The sequence below is a fragment of the Tympanuchus pallidicinctus genome, unplaced genomic scaffold (assembly GCF_026119805.1).
Source record: "Tympanuchus pallidicinctus isolate F22 unplaced genomic scaffold, pur_lepc_1.0 scaffold2, whole genome shotgun sequence".
In the NCBI taxonomy this organism is placed as follows: domain Eukaryota; kingdom Metazoa; phylum Chordata; class Aves; order Galliformes; family Phasianidae; genus Tympanuchus; species Tympanuchus pallidicinctus.
Window position 1 is genome coordinate 10985208 of NW_026294721.1, and position 21618 is coordinate 11006825.

General features: G+C 39.1%; 1 protein-coding gene and 1 long non-coding RNA gene across 12 annotated transcripts in view; one reads left to right on the forward strand and one right to left on the reverse strand.

Moving 5' to 3' along the window:
• The window catches only part of LOC128080033 (uncharacterized), a 36605-nt gene extending 21080 nt beyond the window's left edge, over positions 1–15525 (reverse strand). For 2 of the 3 annotated variants that reach the window (XR_008206461.1, XR_008206459.1), the window contains exon 1: positions 1146–15441. This is a non-coding gene — a long non-coding RNA (uncharacterized LOC128080033). The other variant, XR_008206460.1, reaches the window with a different exon arrangement.
• PPP2R2C (protein phosphatase 2 regulatory subunit Bgamma) overlaps positions 1–21618 on the forward strand; it is a 169986-nt gene that overhangs the window by 95643 nt on the left and 52725 nt on the right. The window lies entirely within an intron of this gene.

The window sequence follows — 21618 nt, forward strand, 5'->3', positions numbered from 1 at the left end:
TACTGCAGCTGTTTTATTTAGCAGTTATTTTTAAGCCTCCTTATAATTATACTTGTTACTTGCTAGGTTGCTAGTATAATTTAGATACATTGCTTTAATAATCCTAGTAGATAATGTACTGTTTTTTTTTGTTTCTGTACATGTGTCTTTTCTGATTAATACAATGATTGAGACTAAAGAACAGGGGTAGGAAAGACAATGAAAGAAGCAAACAGCAAAAGTGAAAACAAAGCACATGCAAACATCAGGAGTCTTCCTCCACTGTAAAAATGAACAAACCTCACGTTGCTTCCTCTCTATTTCCCAGAAAAAATCAACATATACAAATATAAAGTTTGCAGAATCATAAAATCCTTAGAGTTGGAAGGATCCTCTGAGGGTCATCTGGTCCAACTCCCTTGCAGTGAACAAGGACACCACAGCTAGATCAGGTTGCTCAGGGCCTTATCCAGCCCCACGCTGAAGTCTCCAGGGATGGGGCATCAGCCACATCTCTCGGCAGCTTGTTCCTGTGCCTCACCACCCTCACTGTAAAAGATTTTTTCTTCTCTTACAATCTAGAATAGGTCTGATTCTGGAACTGGGTGTTCAGCTGTCCCCTTGTTATTGCTTCCTAATGCTATGCTAATATTCTACCTAGGAGGTAAAATACCAAAGCCTACAGCCCCTTAAGGGTAATTGAAGGAGATCTGTATTCTTTCTCTTTAGTTTAATTAGGGATTTAGGACATACTTATTGAGCTTTTACTCATTAAACTTTATGGCCAATAAATTTGAAAATGAGCATTCATCTATAGTGTAGTTTGGGTACAGATTGTCAAGTAGAAAGGCAGTAAAGTTTTTGTCATCAGGATGTGTGCATGTATTCTTCCCTGCTGTTTCCTAGCATTTTAATGGAACATTTAATGTAAATTAATAACTGTGTAAGCTCACTATATCCAGTTATGCTTTTATGTTTAACATGAATTTTAAATAATGTCTTATGCTGCTTCTGCTGTGGTTAAAGTAAATTACTATGTTGCCATGCTACTCAGTAGAACTGTGGACCCTAAGGGCACTGAATTACGAAGTGGTGAAGTTAATTCACATTGTTTTCTGTAGCAATTAATTACGATTTCAACACAAAGCCCTTTAACACAAACTTACCTTTTAATTGTAAAGTAACCCAAGTCCCAGGTTAAATAGTGGGTCATTGTTTGCTGTGTCTTTGAGCCATAGGCACTCTGCAGTGGTTGTATTTGTAATTGCTGTCCACAAGGCCCCTTATTTTCCCAGAACATCAGGGTGCATTCCCCTGACAGTGGTCGCTTCCATAGAGCACAAGGTGGGTCTCCTTGCAGCATCTTCTGCAGACTAATTTGTGCTACAGCTTTGCCACCAATATTTGCTGAAACCATACAGTTCTTGGGGTGGTCACACCGAAGTCAAGCTGTTAAAACACTCAGAGTATGGAGGAACAGAAGAAGAAAAATTGTGGAGTAGTTAGAAGGCTATCACTGCACTGAGCATTGCATCTGTTTCCTGCTTTGCAGTTGCTACAGTTGCAGTGCAGGGGAAGCTCAAATGATGTTTTTAGGCACTATATATATCCCTATCTTTCTTTCTTATCAATTGTTTAATTCTTAATCATTTGTAATAAAGTATTCAGCTATCTAGTCCACTGGATAATACTTAGCTGATCTGTTTCTCTACAACAGAAAGCTAAATCAAAACCTCTTCAGCTGTAGATAGCACAGTTGTGTTGCTCACTGGATTATTTAGCTGTTTCCTGTTGATACAACTAATAATATATTGGATTTTAATCCAGCTTGGAGAAAACTGCATGATAAACAAACGTATTATCTAGGAAAATGAGCACCATATTTAATAGCTTGGCAAACTGCTGTTGTGAAACAATTTTATCTAAACTTTAATAGTCATGGACCTCTTCAGGAAGCAGATAGGAGGCATGGAAAGAAAAGACTTCTGTAGACACTTAGTTTGATTAAAATATTTTGGTAAAGAATCCTTAATTATTTTAAAGAAAGCCACAGTGGGGTCTTTTCTCCTGTGCAGATAAGGAACTGGGAAGTTTTCATATTGCATTCAAATGTGCGATGTGAAATGAATTAGTTATTAGCCATGTCTCCTTGGGACATATGCACTATGAATAGGTTTTCTAAGTCTATTACTTTATTTTGCTCTCTACTGTCTTGTAAAATTGCACACCAGAATAAGAATGTCTCCAGTCCATTGAACACTGTAGCCATATACAGAATATGGTACAGATTTGGCTGTTTCAGACTGAGGTCTGTTTTTGTGGTGCACAAGCAAATGGAGGACTCAGTGACCCTGATTTTTAGAGTGCCAGGAAAACAAAATACCTGTTGTTTGTATCACCTGTGATTGTTGTACAAAACAAGTAGGGGTTGAAATCTAGGTTTAATAATTTAATAAGATCTGTAACACTATCAGTAAGCGATTCCACAGCACTACGCTTGAACCATATTCCTACCAAACACTCCCAATAATAGTCCACAGCAGCGGCACTGTCATCTTTGTGCTCTGTGTCCCTGATCTCTTGGCAGTATGTCACTTTCTGGCATCACAGTATTTTTTCTAGTATCTGTTACGCTGAGATTTAAGTGACCACCAGGCTGCCACGGCCCAAGAGCTGAGTGAATATCTAAGATGAAAGCTGGCCCTTGAGCAATTAGCATCAGTTCAGGGAGGCCGACGAGTGTGATTAGCTACTCCTCTCTTTATATTGTGGCACAAAACATGTGCTCATTTGGTTCCATCAATAAATTGTGTGAAACAAAATGCTTTGCATTGACTGCAAATTTCCGACGGGAGTGAGAAATAGTAAATACAGGTTTATAATGCTTTAAATATTTTCATGGTGTGTTTTAATTTGCTTGAGTGATCTCACATGGTGCCTTGAAGGGAGATATTATAAACAGAATTATTATTATCCTTTTTGCCAAAATGACATTGACATCGGTTGGGATTCTGTTGCGAACTGAATAGCATAGCACCACTGAAGTAAAAAGACAGATTTGGTACCTTCTGTTTAAGTTGTCAGGGTTGACTGAATTCTCGTTTAATTCAAAATCCTGTTTTATAGCCTCTATTACAGTTTCCTGCCCCCTCCTCCAAGTCTCTTGTCTGGGGTGACAGAATGTAACCATAAATGCAGTTGCTTTATATGGATTCTTTTTTGTGTTGTATTGTATGTGGTTTTGATTTTGTTCTGTTTCAAGTAATAATCCATGTTGCTGTGTAGGCGTGTAAGCAGATCTTTCTGCTTCTCTTTGCTTGTAATGCAAGTCCTCGGGACTGGACCAAAAAATGCCGATTCAATTTTAAAATGCAAATAGACTCCTCATCTCCCATGGCTGGCAAACTTTCCCTTTTATCCCTCAGCCAACTTCTCTCCAGTCCGCTGGTTCCCCTTCTCTGTGTCATGCTTGCTAACTTTTGCAGATTAATTTTTTATGAGAGATGCTACTGAAATGACTTTGGAGATTCACATAAATTATCTCTATAGCTTTTCCCTCACTCTTCGCTGTTGTGAAAGATTTAGTAACGTTTCTCCAATGCCACATAAGTTCTCTAAGCCAATATTGAATGTTTTTCTAATTTGTGCATTAAGTAATTTCAACTTGGTAGTTTTTTTTTCAATGAAGTAAAATGTTAAATGCATTACATAAATTTTAATCAAAGAGGGGAGGTGAAAAAGTATGTTACTTCTGTTTTGTTGTATACACAATTTTTAAAGCTCTGCAATGTAAATTGAGCAGAGCTCTGCCTGCCGAGAGCAGCTCTGTCTGCTCCTCTGCCATTGTTCTCTCATGGTGCAGGGGCAGCAGTTTCTGCTGCCTTCATTAGCAGAAAATGGTGAAATGAGGCTTCGCTGTTTCCCTGCTTCACTTTGTTCCCACTCAAAGGAGAACAGACAGGGCAGCTTTTTCACTTTTTCACTGGATACCTGCCCTTGAGTTCTGGAGAGCCTGAGCAGGAATTTTTACTCATATAGGAAGAAATGACATATGAGTGGCTGTGTCTGGTGCTTGTTTCACTCTTTGAAGTCAGCAGGAGAGCACCATTTGTGTTGTACAAAGCTTTGCCTGCAGAACTGAGATGTGACTGCTGTCTATTTTGTTCTGCATGCTCTCATGTTTTAATATCCTGGTAGAGTTTCCCAAATTATTTTCATGGTTAACGCTCTTCTGGTACATCAGGGAAACTTTGATTTTTGTGAATAAATTGATTCTGATTTGTTGCAATTTTTTTTTTAATTTTTATTTTTAAGAAATTAGATCTTATATTTGGTATAGCTGACATAAGGCCAAATTTGCCATCTAAGAGTCTTATAATTTGCTCTTGAGACAACAGAGTGAATAAAACCGAGCGTTTGTTTCTCTGTGAAGTGTAGCTCCAAAGCATTGCAGTTTAAGGGTTTTCCAACACTTATGATTGGTGGGTAGTGCGTGTATAGGTATGAAGGTTAATTAAATCAAGTGGTGAAGTTTGTAGAACAGGGAATGCTTCATTAAGCCCTGTGTGAATTAACTTGTACAATCTGTTCACAATACCCCAAGTGCCATTCACTGAGACAGTGTAATTACAGCTTACACACATTTTCATTAGTTTGTGTTTCTTCTACTGTGGTTGACATGTATGTTGTCTTCACTGAAACCTTGGGTTAGAGGAGGTACTGCTCACTGGTGGGCATCTGAGCATGCTGACATCCAGCAAATCATTTTTCCTTTGGGTTCTAAAAAGTCTTATCCCAGATGTAATTAGGCTTGTGATTCATCAGCTGACACATTTCTTTTTTTCTCAAATTCCAGACCTAGCTGCAGTCTTGTGAAATATTGTTCTTGTACACTTCTTTGCTTTAAACAGACAAGGCAATTATCCTTATCCCTCTGCTAGGTTTGTTTTTTTTTTATTGTTTGTTTGTTTGTTGGTTGGTTGGTTGGTTTTTAATGTAAAATTCATGCATTTTTATCAAGTCAAGATGTAACAATAACCTGAAATTGTAGAATTTTAGATATATCTCTCTTTAATGACTATGAAATTTGGGCAACTATAGTACCTCGTGCAGAGACATGAATGCTTCAGTAAGAATTCAACTATATAGATTCCCAAGGCTTTCTTTTAATAACAGCTTACAGTGCCAAAGAATGCTCTTAGACTGAAGTGTTGTTGCCAATTGAGGCAAATTTGCATCTCTCTTGATGTATGCTTAGTTGATTTCCAGAGAAGGACAGTAAAAGATTCAGTTGTTATCACAGAATCAGACCAGATGCATGCACAAAAATCCTGTAAAGTTATGTGCGCATACTTAGCATTGCCCTTCAGATAAGTCCCATGGGTGTATTCAGGTGGGAGAAGTTAAAGATGAGAAAGCAGTTGAAGATTCAAGTCTGCAGACAGAAAGCAGTATTAATGAGGGTAATAAAAGGCCTAGTGAGGGGGAATGAACAATGACCTTTATTGCAGAGCTCATCTGTAAATTATTTCTTTATGTTAAAAAAAAAACCAGCATAAATCCTTTGTGAAGTTTCTAGACTGATGCCAGTGAATACAGCTGGAATGTAACAGAAGTAGCAATAAAATCAACCTCCTGCTGTTCTATTAATACCTTTAAATATCTTTAAGAGGTTTGTTTAAAATTTAGATCCATGCCATGGGGTGTCCCAGCTCTGCCAAGGGTTATCTTCTGCCATGTGGCCAGCAGACTCAAGCAGTAGTCTGAAAGTACAGGAGAGTTTAGGGTTTATGCATTTTATCTAGTATTTCTTTTTGGTATCTAATCAAGTAAAAGTAAAACATTTCACAGAATCCTCCTGCCTATGTTTTCTCATGTCAAGATGATACCCTAAGTTGCTATCTGTGCTTTCTGGATTTTTGAATGACTGCAGATAGGATTGGACTAGATGATCACTGTGGCCTTTTCCAACCTTAGTAATCATAGCATCACTTGAGTTGGAAGGGACCATCAGGTTGTCTACTCCAACTCCGACTCCCCTGCAATGACCAGGGACATCTATGGTTCCATCAAGGTGCTCAGAGCCCCATCCAACCTGACATTTTGTGTCTCTAAGGTTGAGGCATCCACCACCTCTATGGGCAGCCTCTGTCACTGAAGGGTTCTATGATGCTGATTCTTGGTGAGTTTTAGTTTTACACAATACATTTCATATAAAAGCCATTCCAGAGGAAAGTTGGCAATAAAACGTTTGAAATTATGTGTGTATTTAAGTCAGCTCTTCGGCGTGCAGAATGTTACACAGACATAGGCTGAAGGAACTTCAGAACAGTACTTGAGAAAACCATCGAATCATCATTCCAGGAGTAGAATGTTTTGGAGCAGAACTCCCAGTCTTTGAGCACGTAATGAAGAATTACAGGAAAGCAGATGAGGGAATGAGGGAATGCAAATACCATCCATTTGCACCCAGTGCAGAAGCAGGTCTTGATGCTGCTACAGAGAACAGATTGCAGATTGCACACTATGCAGAGGAAAACATCTAGCGTGACAGCTTGGGGTTTAGGCATAGTGTTCTGTAGACTTGTGTGCTCATGCTGGGAAGACTATTAGCTGCACAGTGACACATAGGAGCTTTATATTAAAAAAATACATATACATATATATATTTGAATTTTTGGCCTTTGGAATAATGGGCTACACTGATTGAAGCTGTCTTCTGCTTGGATCAGTACAGCATACCATACTACTAAGGGAGTTAGCTGTGTCTTATCAAAATAAAAGGCCTTGTGTTATTTATTCATATCAGTGCCACAAGAGCGTGTGGTGCCTTATAGGTGATTAAAATGAACATGCCACCAGAATTTCACTACTTAGACAGAGCACAGCAAGAGGTGAGAAAAAAGGCAGATAAGTACAGGAAGCATGAGGATTGCAGTAGTGAAAGCTCATGAAAATGCATTCATATTGCTTTAAATCTTCTACTTATTCCTCACGTGTGTTTCCTCACTGCATGCTGCCTATGTGTCTTGCTGGTTATTTGATTTTCGGTTTTGCTAACATATTCTACTCATAGACTGTGGTCATGATTTGTTTCCCTTGAAGTCCCTGGAAGGAACTCCTAGCAATTTAAACAGTGTTGGAGCAACCTCACTAAACCAAGAATGATAGAATGCAGTAGGGAAGAAGTTACAATCTTCTTTTAAAAGGAAATGTTTTTTAGAATGAATAATCACCCATGTAAATCATGTTGCTGAAGTAGTATGTGTAATGCTGTGTACAAAAACAGCATGTTTCATCTTGACTTCAGAAATACACAGTTGAGAAGTTTGCTATTCTGAAACTGTCTCAGTTCATAAAACTCCAGTGATAATTAGTGCAGTGGTGGATAAGTGCATAAATGCGTGCATCTCACGTGAATCTCTTGGCCTCCTTCTGTCGGTGTTGTGCTGCTGATTCTTCCTGGGTTAAGTACTTAATGTATTGAACCTTGTTATCATTAGCTTCAAATATGATTTTTTTTTTTCATGTAATGACGACTCTTGTGCCGTGAGAAGATTGCAGATGATTTCATTTGCACAAGTTGTGGTTTTGTCCTCTTCAATGTTTTGCCTCCAGTATTAAGGCTCTTGCTGGTTCACTCTCATCCTTCTGATTTTGCTGTGCCTCTTGTAGCAGTATTATCATTTCTTCAGAGTTTGTGTGTAATGTTTCATTATTCTAAAGGGATCAGCTTGACATGAATTCAAATCATTTTAAGGTTGAGAGTCCTTTAGATGAATGTGCTGTTCTTTGACAAGGTGTATTCTCAAATGCAGAGGATCCTGAAAACAGGATAAATTTATGTTTCATGCTGCAAAATGCGGAGAGCAAAGGGACAGTGTTGATATTTTTGAGTAGCAAATGGTAGATCCTGCCTTGTATGCATTTGTTTGTGTTTTAAACTTCACATGAAAGAGAACCACGGAAGTGGACGAAGACAATTTCCTTTTCTATCAAGATACCATTGGTTTCTGTTGAATGGATTTGAGGAGATTTCTTAACTATTCAGATGTGTAGATATGCAGACAGGCCAATTGTGAGAGCTGCAGGAATATCTCTCTCAGTTCAAAATACTTCTAAAATCTTATTAATTTGTATCTTCTGTGTCCCAAGTAGATACTCTTCAAAAATATATGTATCACAGCTGATTTTTTTGATGATACATGTATAAGAAGCACCAAACAATATGAAAACATTAAGTGCATCAAAGGGAAACAGATGTGTAATGAACTGTAATGAAATTTATTTACCTGTTTATGTGAATGCTGCACATGTTTGATGGATTTAACTATTTAATAAACAGCTTGCCCATGTGTTGCCCAGTAGTGGAGTAAATCCTAGTAAGTCAGCTTATATAAGGCTATATTCATGAGTGTGGCACTTAAAGTATTCACGCCTTTGCAACTGGGTGAAAATGTCAAAAAGATGTATTTTTGTAATACAAGTACCTCGTTTCTTTTTGACATTATTTTCTGTAGCTCACTTTATATGCCTATCTTTCTTCTATATTATCATCATGATGGTATTAATTTAGATGTGCAAATTAGCTCTTCATGATGTTGTCATGTCAGCATCTGGATTCAGGTTGTGCTGTTTCATAAGTACTACGTCCTATTGCGTTTCTTCAGAGTCCCCCTTTCCTAATCTAATTATTCACAAGAAACCTTGGGGATTGTGCTAATGGCTATCTGAGGCTATAAAGAGTAATGAAAGTGGTTGTGTTACTGCTTTGCAATTAAATGTATATAGAATACCATTCACATAATTAAATTCAGAATTTTTGCCACTCTCTTCCTTCTTTATAGTACGTTAATTATTTCTTTTAAGTTAAAAAGAATGCTAATGGAGTTTAAGAGCTTTTTGCTAGTGTTGTGTTGTTTATAGTCTCAAGTTCATCCTGGCTATTATTTTTAAAGGCATTCTGCAATTAAACAGCCAGTTGTGTGAATTGATTTTTATGAATTTTTCATGTTTTATTTGTGGAAGGGCGGAGGACGTTGCTGGCTGATGCAGAATTGGAAGTGCTGGGCAACAGAGGGGGGTTGCTGTGTGCTTTCTGCCTGGTTTATGTCTCCTGGTTGGATCGGGTGCGATACACTTTATGCTGTGGCAGTGATGGGTGTCGGCAGTCACTGCGATTTATAAGTTCAGCATGACCTTTGGTCTGGGCTTAGTTTTCTGTCTTTGTTCGTTTGTACGAAGTGTTTTGATGAATGAGAATGAAGTATTTAGATCAAGTAGTCAATATGTTTTATGCTGATAATTCCATATTAGTAAGTGCTGATGGTTAGCGTGTGTGAGGTCTGCTGGTAATCTGACTGAAATCAATGGCAGTTTTGCCTCATTTACTTCAATGGGAACAAGAATGGGTCTTTAACCAGCAGAAAATTATAAACACCAATCTGCTCATGTGTCATTCAACATGAATGAAAGTTTTTATGATGCTGTCAGGCTGAAAAAAATCCTTTTCCTTCCTGATAACAAAGCTGTATTTAGTTGAGGTAATCCCTAGGTAGCCTGTTAGAGGTGTTCCAGCTTTGCTATTTCCAACAATAGGGAATGTGGCCACTTGCTGGTTCTACTTATTTAAGTAGTTGCTACTGCTCAAAATAGCATGCAAGACTGCTGTGCTGCTGAAATTCACCTCCAGACAGCCTGCATTAGTCCCGTTATGTCGAACTTTATGTGAAATTCAGACTTTTATTTTAATGCTGTGGAGTACATGGTAGTACATACATTGTTCAGTTCCCTTTTCCAGAACACCGGTGGCAGCTGTGATGATTCGTAGCAATGAAGAGGCCAGGGATTATGAAAGAATTCTCCACCTTTGATTAAGCAAAGATGGTGGAGGTCTCACCCTTTGTTCTGGACGGCTTTCCATTTCCTAACCACACTGTCATTTCAGAATTGGCCATGTGGATAGTAGCCTGCTTCAAAACTGAGTACTAGCTTCATAAAATAATTTTTCTGGGATGTCCTCTTAGTCTTCTCTGCAGGTACCCAACAGGAGAAATGGGCTGTGAAGTTTGAATGGGAATTTTAATACGTCCTGGTCCTGTCTGACCACATGGCAGAATGTCAGAGGGGAAGTGTCAGTTTCTCTCTAATCATCACTAGAAAGGCGAGGAGGGAGAAGGAAGGGGGGAAAGTGCACAGAAAGCATGATCTCTCAGCTGGATTTTCAGCTTGCTCAGGGCGGTAAAGGTCAAAGCCAACATTTAGGTTGGTGCCTCCTTAATTACCAGGAGGCAGTCTCTAGAACATAGAAGTAGTATGCTTTTCACTTGACTCAGCAAGCAAGATTCTGCAGTCCACATTTGCTTGCATTTTAAAATAAAGTTAAAAGCACAACAGTATGTTGGTAGTTCTTTATTCTGTCATTAGAAAGGCAAGTAAGTTTTGGTTCCAAGAAGAAAACGTGTATCTGACTGGCTTGGCAAAATACTCATGGTCATACTGGCAGTGAGCAGTCTGACTAATGCTGTTGTATTTGCTACCATGATTAGGGATCTTGATTCAATGCCTGGCATGTTTGCTGGCTGATTTCCATGGCTGACCATTACTATTCTGCCTATTTGCTTTTAAAAAACTCGGCATTGCTCTTGTGTACCTCCCAAGCATATCCTGTATAACAGGCCTGTCGTCTGAAAATCAGTAGATGAGAAAACCTTCTAGACATTCATAAAAGCCTTCTTTTTTGAAATTAAAAAATGATAATTTGTTTGATTTTTTTTTTTTACATTTGTATTTTCTCTAGCAATTTGATTTTCCACATTATACCAGTTTCCCTTATTTACAGGGTAAAATCCTTAGTCCTCTGTGCTAATACGTTAAATACTGACCAACTGAAATGAATTCTCATTGCCTACTGCATGCTTTTTTTCTGTCCCTGTTACTTTTGCATATTAATATTTCTTTTTTCTGTGCAAATGTGAAAATACTTGTCTAGAACGATTTAGAAACAAGATGTCTGATTTTGTACTCCTGCCTAGTATGTGCATATCTTTACTCATTCTATTAGTACTGGTCAATGAAAAGTAATTCTGGATACTAACATTAAAACTTCAATAAGGAAAGCTTGTGGTCAGTCACTGCTTCGTTAGGCCTGGCTTCTAATATAACTCTTCTGTTCTTGTATATTATATAAAAAACCAACAACATGATTTTAATGCTCCCTAGGTTAAATTTTGTGCAAATCAGATATGAGAAGTTTTTCTACCCTTTTTTTTTGTTGCTGTTGTCACACACAGAATCAAATGAGTTTCTGTCTCTCTTTTAAAGCCAATTTCCACACAGAAGTTCAAATCCCTTAGATCAAGAATGTGCTCATTTAGACAGATTATAATTGATTTTTTGGCCCTATTTTCAATACTTTGCACTGTAAATGACATCCCAGTGGAAAATAATCATCGTACAGATGTTTGAAAGCTCCTTCCTGCAGAGTATGGTAATTGAAGTCTGTAAAGTGTCATCAAACTGCACGTTGTTTCTAATGAGTACAAGGCGGTTTCTCTTAGCTATGTATAGTTTTCTGGTTGCTTTCCTTTATTACTTTATTATTTCTGGCTAATAAATCATAAAATATTGATGACAGTAGGCCTGTATGGTTGATGCTGAATTTTTGAAGCTATTGGTTTGCTCTTAGCTACAATTGGACAGTTGTACTCTGTCAATATACATACATATACTCTGATATCTTTTGAAGGGCTCTTCAACTTGCACTAGCAGGAAAAACTTCAGGTGCAACAAATAAATGCATTCATTCACAATAGGGTCTTTATGATAATAATTTTCATTTGTCTGTTTTTTTCTGGAAAAAAAGAGTTAGTAATTTCTTGATGGCAGGTGATTTTCCATAACATTTTTTAGGTTGAGTGCTCTTAAGTCTGTGCAAAAGCGTTAGAAAAGAAAGATTTTCTGCTTGCTTTTGCTTCCCTGTGCTAGTGAAGCTGATGGGTCATCCCAAGTTATCTTGTTGTATCTTGAGGACCAGATTTTCTCTCCAAATTTGTACATCTTTGGTAGGTTCAATTAGTCCAAAGTAGTGTCCCTGTATTTCCCATTGCAAAGAATTTGAAGACCTTAACTACTTTCTTTAGGCATCTATTTTATGCATGGAGGACTTAAATAAAGTCCCCTTTCTGATACGAGCTTGTATCCTCTTATTATTTAATATCATTTAAATTTTATTGTTATTGCACTGTATTGATCTAATCTTTGGGTGGTCCTGTTTGCAGCCTGGAGTTGGACTCAGTGAGCCCTGCGGGTCCTTTCCAACTCGGGATATTTCATGTACTCTATGGTTTGCATTGTATTTTATTGATGAAATTTGCATTCCTCCCCTGCGTATGGTTAACCCCTTGTCTGAATATTAATTCAGAACATTCAAGACTTGTCATTATGCATTGGTTGTAAGTTTGAAAGATACTTCTCTGTTGTGAAAGGTCCACATCTTACTTGTAGATAAAGACAATCAAGACCATGTGTGAACAGTTAACAGACAAATTTGTTGAGCTGACATGGAATATGAGGCTCTGCTTTAAGATTTAGGAGAATGATTTGTTCTCTCCAACTAACAGAATCCAGAGGAAATTGTTTTGTTTATTCTCTGTCTTTGAAACACATTAATAATGATTTATTTCCATTTCTTCACATCTTGTACTCCTTATAGTCTTTCATACTTGGAAAGAAAATAACATGCAGTAGCTATATTTGGAGAATGTCATGTAAATACTTACCAGACTTCTTAGTGGTTCCATTGCAAAGTACTTATAGTATCATTTGTATGATATTACTTTGCACTAGACCCTCCAGTTAGTGGAAAACACATAGGAGCAAAACTATCTCGAATTTGCTACTAAATATGCAAGTGTGTATGAAGCTACTGAAGTAGAAGCTGCTTGTGTTATTCCAACCAAAGTTGCTTTCCAAGGTAAAAGATTTTTTTTTTTTCTTATAAATATGGCATCATTTAGGGATAAAAATGTGAACTAAAAATACCATTGTAATGAGCCCAAGTAACGTGTCTGGGTCTCTCTGCTGCCCTCTTCACTGCAGCACAGGGCATGATGGCAGTGGCAAGTCCACACCAGCCTGTGGGACATGGTGCTTCTCTCTACCCAGCCATCCTTTGGCTAATCTTCCAGCCTGTATTCCCTGGTTCCAGCTTGGGTGACAACTTTCTCCTTATCACAGTCCTTTGAACACCTAATAAGCGTGCTTTGCCTCAGAGAAACCTGTCAACACCTTTTCTCTTCATTCTGCGTTTAATAGATATGTCAACATTGCTTAATGGAGAATGGTGAAAAGGTATGTTTTGTATTTAGCTTGGAATGCAGTGGTGTGTCCTGCCAGCAGTGCTGTCGCAGGCTCAGAACTGAGCTGACGTTGTTATCTCGGCACTGATGCCAGTTCAGGTAATGCAAGCTCAAATATTTCTCTGCAGTGCTCTTCTGCAGGGCATAAATACACCCTCATGCAAACAAAAATTCAAAAGTAGCATCTCAACTGCACATCTATCGTTTATAATTATAGTGGGATTAAAATAGAGCTGAGCCTTTGGTTGGCCTCGTGCCGCAGAACTCGCTTGGCTTTGAGAGCACAGCAGTAATTACTGCGGCCTGTTTTAACAACCAGTGATGATTGCAAGGCACATCTTCAAGGGTATGGGGGCGGGGGGAGCCCTGCACATCTATTGAGGGCTTAGAAGTCTAAATACTATCTGTATGGGCTGAACATTAGCAGCTCTCCAATGATGCAGCCCCAGGTTGTGTGGCCATGGGAAAGGTGCCTGCAGATTGGTGAGCTGTCACAGTATGCTTTGAAGCCCTCTGATCCGGGGAGGCTTCTAAGAAAACTGCTCTGTCTCTGTTTGGGAGACACAAGTCTGACCTGCTAAGGTTGGCTTTTCAGGCTGTTTTTTACTCAACTTTTGAGTTTTACCTGTATGCTAGCAGAAGCTGTATTTTGCATTTAACTATTTGATGCAGAAAGAATGGTAGCTCTTAGTCTTAAAACACGGTTTGGAGCTTGGAGGTTCCCATCTGTGAATGCAGTGGAAGCAGGCTGAGTTCCTACTTGCATTATTGTGTTATTAGACTGGAAGAAGTTTTAAGGACTGTTTTAGGAAATATACTGAGGTACTTGAATGTTGTCACATTTCTCAGAGTAGAAAAAGAATCTGAAATTGCTTGACAAGCAAACGGTTCAGTTGCTTTTTTAGATGCTGTCCATAGCATTTGTAATATACGCTGATCCAGTCTTGTTATGTAATTGGTATCCTTTGGGAATATTGCAAAACGGGGATGTTTGTTTCCTGAGGCTGTTAACAGTGTTTGAAGTTTCTTTATCAGGCACAGATTGAGGTGAAGTACATTGACTCATTATCTTCTGTTCTTTAAGTGATTTTTTTTAAGAGAATAATTGCAGTAATTACTAGAAATAAGATGCACTTCAACTTGTTATCAAATTTATTCTTCTTTGCACACTCTGACTCTCTAGAACTCAGTCTTTTAGGGCTAGGAGTGCCTCTAGTTCCTGATATGCAAGAGTGGTTTAGCATGCCTTCATTTTAAGCATGAGTAATCCCATCTTTCATCACATTTATTGTGCTGCATTCCTATATACACAAGGACTTTAGTCTTTCATGAACAGTATTATGGGATGAGCTTTTAGACCATAGTGAAAGCCACTAACAAAAGGTTAACATTAATTCTTTCCACTATGGTTTGATGTACATGGTTTAACGGTTGTTGTATTCATTTTGAGGCCAGCCTAGGAGCAGCCTTTGATGTTACCAGTAGCAACAACCCATGTTAACATTAAAAAAAAAAAAAAAAAAAAGTGATTTTTCTGTTATTAGGGTCATTACATAAACTTGTTGAAGGGACTGATAGTGTGATGTTCAAGTTTGGCTGTGGTTTAAACGCCACTTAAGCCAAGCATAGTACCTGGATAATTCTGAGAGGTCACAAATGCTGATTTCAAAGGATGCTGAGAAAGGCTCTAATATATTACGATGTGCATGATCTTCATCAAAGAAGCATTAGGCATTCCCAGAAGTCCCACAGTTATATGATCTTGTGACAGACCCAGAGGCAAATTCAGAGTTGTCAGCTGAACCGCCTTTGGAGCCTGCCAAGCAAAAAGATGCTAATGTTAGATGAATATCTACACAGCTTGGCATCAAGCTCCCCTGACAGCCAACGAGCCCTACTGTGACCTTCGCTTGCTGGTCCACTGCTGGGAATCACAGAGGAGATGTCCAGTGGTGTTTAAGTTTGAGCTGCACGTTGCTCACAAGGTTTGGCTATAGTTTATTGCGCACTGCATAGTCAATGAATATAAAGATGTTATAATTATGAATTAAACAAGAGAGTTTGGCAGAGCAGATTATAATAACAAAAAGAGAATAGATAGAATGCTTACCCGCATCCTGGTCTCACTGCAAAACTCCAGAGAAGGGATCTCCAGAGATCCTTTCCCACTGGTAGTCAGCTCTTAAATAGGTCTAGGAGAGGTGGGGCAATTCTCCTGTGCTCCCATGGCTGACTCACTGCTCGCCTCAGGTGATCAATCAGAGGTTCAGGCTGTGATTCAGCAGTTCCCATACAACACTATGTGCAGAAAGGATTCCTATGACTGACATTCACTAATCACATCTGCTCAAGTAAACTAGGCGTTACTGAGCACTGCAGCTTGCTGGCATAAAGCGGCCCATGCCTATGACAGTTAAATTTCAGTTTCTGAAATGTCAGGATCTGCTGAGAAGTGTCCCTGGCTCATGGTAACTCCTGAACCATGCTGAGGTTTGTCTGTGGGAGAGCAGCGTACTACAAGCCTGTCAAGGTCCACTCTTCACAATTTAACTGTATTAATAATAGCATTACAAAGCCCAAGAAAGTACTGGATCTGTCCTGCATATTGTAGTGCAGGTATGGCTTTGTGCCCCCTGCTTTCCTTGTCATTGCTCTGCAGTTAAAGACTGGCTCTAGTCCAGCTCCTAGCTCCAACCCTCCATGATGTTTAAGATTATATACCCTCAGCTTCACTTGAAAGCTTGCTCACCATGGCTTTTTCTTCCTTGGTGCATGTTACTGTGATGCATTGTTAGGTCTCCTCCAGTGTATTCATTTAACTACATGCATACTCATTAGAACTGAATTTGGGAACATTTAAGTATCTAGACAAATGATTAAGTGCTTTGCTAAATAGAAATGTTTTGCTGAGGGTTAGCCTGGCTTATCTGTCCCTTAGTATGTGTAGAATCAAAACTGCTTCTCTGATCTTGGATAATAACTCTCAAGGATCGTTTTCTTTTTTTTTTCTCCTTTGTGTAAAATGGGAATGCTAACATTTCCTTACTGACTTCCCTAGGCTGCTGGGGGGTTTAATGCCTGTAAAGCACTTTGAACATAACAACTGCTGTGACAGAATTACTGAGAGCTTTGCTTCTGGAATTTAATTGCTTACTTAAAAAAGAAAAAAAAAGTTCAGAACCAGCTGGCAGGGAAATTCTATTGAAGTTCTTAAGTATTATGTTGGAAATAGCATTCATATTGAATCAGATTATTCAGCATTGTATTTTAAATTTTGGATGACTTTTCATTACCCTTGGATACATTTTAAATTAATGATTTTCCTTTAAAATGTAAATATATTATTTTGTCTCTGTTTTATAATAGTCTTTTAACAAAACTTGATGTTTGCTCGTTGTCGACCATTGCATTTATTATGCACAAGTATAATCATTTCTGACAGTGCAACTAAAATTAATGTATTTTAATAATTTGTACGAATTCCATTCTTGGCATTTGCTTGCTCTAAAATAAGGAGTTAAGTTCAAGGTCTTTTGGTGCTCTCAGTAAAACCCGATTGCCTAGCATTTTTAGCACTTGGCAGCACCGTTTCTAATCTGTCTTTTGCTGGCAGCCAGGCTGTGCAGCTCCTCGCTGTGCAATAACATGGATCTGAGCAGGAGCTCCCAGCTCAGGCAGCCCTCGTTTTGTGATGACCAGTTCAAACCTTGCTCTGGAAATTGCATACACATAATGTGATGCCCATGGCAGCTTTTTCCTTTCTGCCCTTCACTATTGGTTGCTAAGAGGAGCAGACTGGCACATTTTCTAATTGCACTAATGTTTATGAAATGGAGGGTTGTAAGCCTGTTGCTGAATCGTTAACTGTCACAGTCAGGCCTGCCTCACTTAACAGCAAGCAGCAAGAAAGAAACATCTGGAGATTCATTTCTCAGGAATCTCAGGAGAATAAATTTCTAGTGTGTGTTACACTGCATGGCCTGTGGAGAAGCTCACTGGGGATGAGCATTTTGGAAGTTTTTTGTGGATATCTTTCAGCAAACAGCCAGGTTGATTTTCAGTGGTTTATTCAGTTGTCAGGCTCTTTGTTACCTGCATGCACACACATAAAGCTGTGCTCTCCCAGCACTGCAAGGCTGCTTGTGTGCTGCAGGTGATGCTGTGCCGCCATACTGGTGCCCCTAAATTGGTATTAAAATGGTTTATGGCAAACTTTTTATCAGTCCATCAAGTGTTTCAGGTTATGAAGGTACAAGTAGTGCACTTACTGACTTCATTAGGAAAAATAGTAACATTAATTAGGGGTTCTGTGGAACTAACGACAGAAGCGCTGCAGTCTTGCTGATCTAAGCAGGTCACCTTGTACAGAAAGAAACTAAAGTGCGTGTAAACTATAGTCAGAATTTTAAGAACTGTGTCCTAATTTTCAGCTACACTGCATCTGACAAATGTTCCTTGACCTTATTTATCACTGAAGTAGTGAGAAACTTCCCATTTACCTCAGTGGGCAGAAGGTCAAGTCTCTAATCCCAGATGCCTTGTACTCTGCAGGAGAGGAATGAGTGCCAGAACTCTGAAATAAGGTCTTTGAGACTTTAATAGCAATAAAAGTGGGGGTCGCTTTATTAAAATCTGAATCTGTGACATGTATTCAGTGTGAAGTCTTTTTTACCACAGAGCAAAGAACCTTTATATTCTGTGTTGCATATTTGTGCTGTAGGCAAAAACATATTTTTTTTTCTCATCGACTGTGCTCCTGTAGTTGGGTGTTATTTGCTGGTTTTCTAGAAAACCAGGAAGAAATAACAGGAGAAATAACACTAGAAACTAGTGTGAGATAAAGAAACTGATGAGAATTGTTTAAGCTCTCAAATGTCTATACAAATACTGGAGGAAAGCCCAACTATATCAAAGTTCAAGGCTACAAACTGTAAATCACAGTGGTGGTAGGTACTCACAGAATCGTCGAACATCCCGAGTTGGAAGTGACCTATAGGGATCATAAGGTCCAACTCCCAGCTCCATACAGCACCCCCAAAACTCAAACCCTACATCTGAGAGCAGTGTCCAAACATCTCAAAAATCTCCAGCAGCTCAGGGCTGTGCCCACTGCCCTGGGCAGCCGTTCCATGCCCACCGCCGTTCCATGCCCTCACCCCCAGCTGCCCTCCCCTGACGCAGCTCCATGCCGTCCCCTCAGGCCTGTCGCTGTCACACGGAGCAGAGCTCAGCGCTGCCTCTTCGCTCCATGTGAGGAGCTGATTTGTCAAGATCTCTCTGCAAAGCCTCTCCATCCTTGAAGGAGTCAACAGCTCCTCCTAATTTAGTATCGTTCATGAACTTCCTTAGTATGCATTTAAGTTCAGATCATTTATAAAAGTATTGAAGAAAACTGGCCCCAAAATGGTACCATGGGGAGCCCCATTAGTGACTGGCTGGCAGCCTGATGTAACCCCATTTGCTGTGTCTCTTTGACCTCCCATCACGTTCTGTATTTGTCTAGCAGTATGCTGGACATTTTGTCCAAAAGGATGCTCTTAGAAATAGTACGAAAAGCTGTACTGAAATCAAAGTAGATCACATCAACTGACTTCCCTTGTTCAACTTGGTGGGTAACCTTGTCATAAAAGAAAACTTACTTAAATAGGACTTGCTGTTTATGAACTCATGATGTCTGTGACCAAGACTGCGTTGTCTTTCAAGTGTTCTACAGTAACTCACACAATACTCTTGATTAATAGTTATTATTTAATTAATAATTAATTAATCCACAATTTTACCAGGCACTGAAGTGAGACTGACAGGCCTATAATCATGAAAGTATTCTTTCTTATTGGAAAATTGATTCCGTGTTTACCAGATTACAGTTGGCTGAGACCTCTCTGGACTCCCAAGATTGTTGAAAAATAGTTGAGAGAGTTCTCGCGATGGCTTCAGCCAGCTCTTTGGGTAACCTTCAAATGCAAATTTTGGATTTGGGTTCTGGAATTTCTCAAATAAATTTGTTCTTTGAGTGAGCACTGCACTGAAATATTCTGAATGGAAAAGTACTTTTCGTGGTTCCTGAGTATTTAGAGATGCATAGACCTGTGAAACTTAGTGAAACTTGGCTGCATCCTGGTGGTAACATGGCCAGCCAAAGCAGGTGAGCACACTAAGGTGTCTATTTGTAGCATTTCTAAAATTCAGAAAGTAGAAAAAAGGGAAAGATCTACCCGGTGCTGCTGAGGATTTGAAGTTAGGTGATTTTTTACTCATTATTTTTTACCACTCACCCAGAGTGAAGGACTTGTTTTTAAAGCTGCCTTTCAGGGAGTAGTCAGCATTCAACCCTGTAGTTTTGGGTTTCACATCAGGAGGATATTGCTGTACTCAGGAAGAAAGGTGATACTTGGCTCAATAAACTTCCTTGATCTTACTCGACAGGATTAAATGGGGCTGATGGATACTGCCCTCAGTATATTTGCTCTTGCTGATAGTGAAGCCAAGAAAGGAATCGGTTAGGAAAGCAATGACACAAAGTGCAGGGACATACACACTTCTCTGGACTTTGTTCTGCTGTTGATTGATCACCTTGTTTCGCTGATCCCTGAGGCACTTACGCTATTAGCACTTACGTTCTGAGTTTGTCTTGGCCAAAATGCCTGTTGTGTTCTGTATAGCATGGAACAAACACCATTTTGTAGCATAATCATCATCTGGATTTGAAACCAAAATGAACAAGAGAAGCTACAGAGTGTGATTTAGCAGGGTGACAATGTCAGGGGCAAAGCGGCAGATAAATCCTTTGTTTCAAACTGCTTTCTTGCCTTCTGTTGTGGCATTTCAGTCCACACAAACTTTTCTGTTTTGTGCATGCTCATGCTCTCTTTTTCTCTCACCCATCCTTCCCAAGTGGCCACTCAGCTGAATACTGCTTGTCTTACACTGCTTTGATAGCATAGAAAGGTGGTAAGATTGTGAACAAAATGTCTTCTAGTAGAGTGGAGTTGGTTTTCTGGTGTATCAGCTTTTAGTTAGTCATGGTGTGGGCAGTGCGATATGTGAGATTTTTCTTTTTGTGTCCTTGCATTTTGAGGGGTGGTTTCTGATGCTGTGTAATTGCACAGCACTGCTGTGAACGAGAGTGAATGCATGCTACAGAGCCTGTTGAGTCACGTATGCAACTTCTGCTGTCAGAGATATTTCTGCCAGCTGCTTTGGAAAAGAAGGATTCATCAGATCCTCATGCCTTTGGGATTTGCATACGTTGTTTTCTAGCTGCTGGAGGAAACCTGTGAAAGTTCAGCTTGATAAAAGGGGAATGGGCTCTTTCACTCAATTTTTTATTCACCTTTTTTCTTTTTTTTTTTTTTACTGTCTAAATTAAATTCCAACAACATAGCTCAATCTAATGGCCTCCCTTCACACGAGTTACTGTAATATTGCTCATTCTTTTATCTACCATTTATCCTCTTGTTTTATATCTCTTTGTTGCAAGCTTCTTTGTTGTTTCTTCCAGATTACATTCCTTGGGGACTTTAGTATCACTATGACCGAACATTGCTTGCAGCCATGCCAGACTGTGCTGTGATCTTATTGGATTTCACAAGCCAAGGTTAGGCCAGGTCAGAACTTGGTTGAAACAGTGTAGACTACAAGATTGCCTTCTAGCCACCGGGAAAACACAAAAAAGCCCTAGATGCTGCTAGTCAGCTCAGACCAGTGTTGTGATGCTGGTGGTGGATGAAGTATTAAGGAAACGTTCTGACCTGTTCTCATCAGTGGGATTTCACAACCTTTTATGAGAAAAATGCTGATGTTAATTACAGTATTCTGGCTCATTGCAAATCCTTTAAGTCTCTATCAGGATTATAGTGCTGTTCAGCTGTATATTATATTCTCTGATCATCTTTTCCCTCTACAGCTGCATCATGATGTTTTCCCTCAAAAATTGCTCCAAAAATATGCATTTCTCTGTAGGATGAAATACTTCTGAAAATGTCATTGCTTGCCTGATCTTCTGAAGCCAAGGTGATGTTTATAAAATATACCAGTGCCTTCAAATGAAGGGCCTCAGAAAAGTAGAAATTATTAGTGAAAGTAACATACAGAAAAGCGTAATTGAACTTTTCTAAGAGTTGCTTGAGGTTTCTGACCAAAAGACTGTATAAAGATGAGTAAAGCATGTTAGGGTCTCTCTTGCTTTGCATGAACAATTGGTGAACAATTTTGGTAGAGTCCCCCAAGTGATAGAAAAATTCATTACACAGATATGAGTTTTTAATTACTGTAAAGGTAT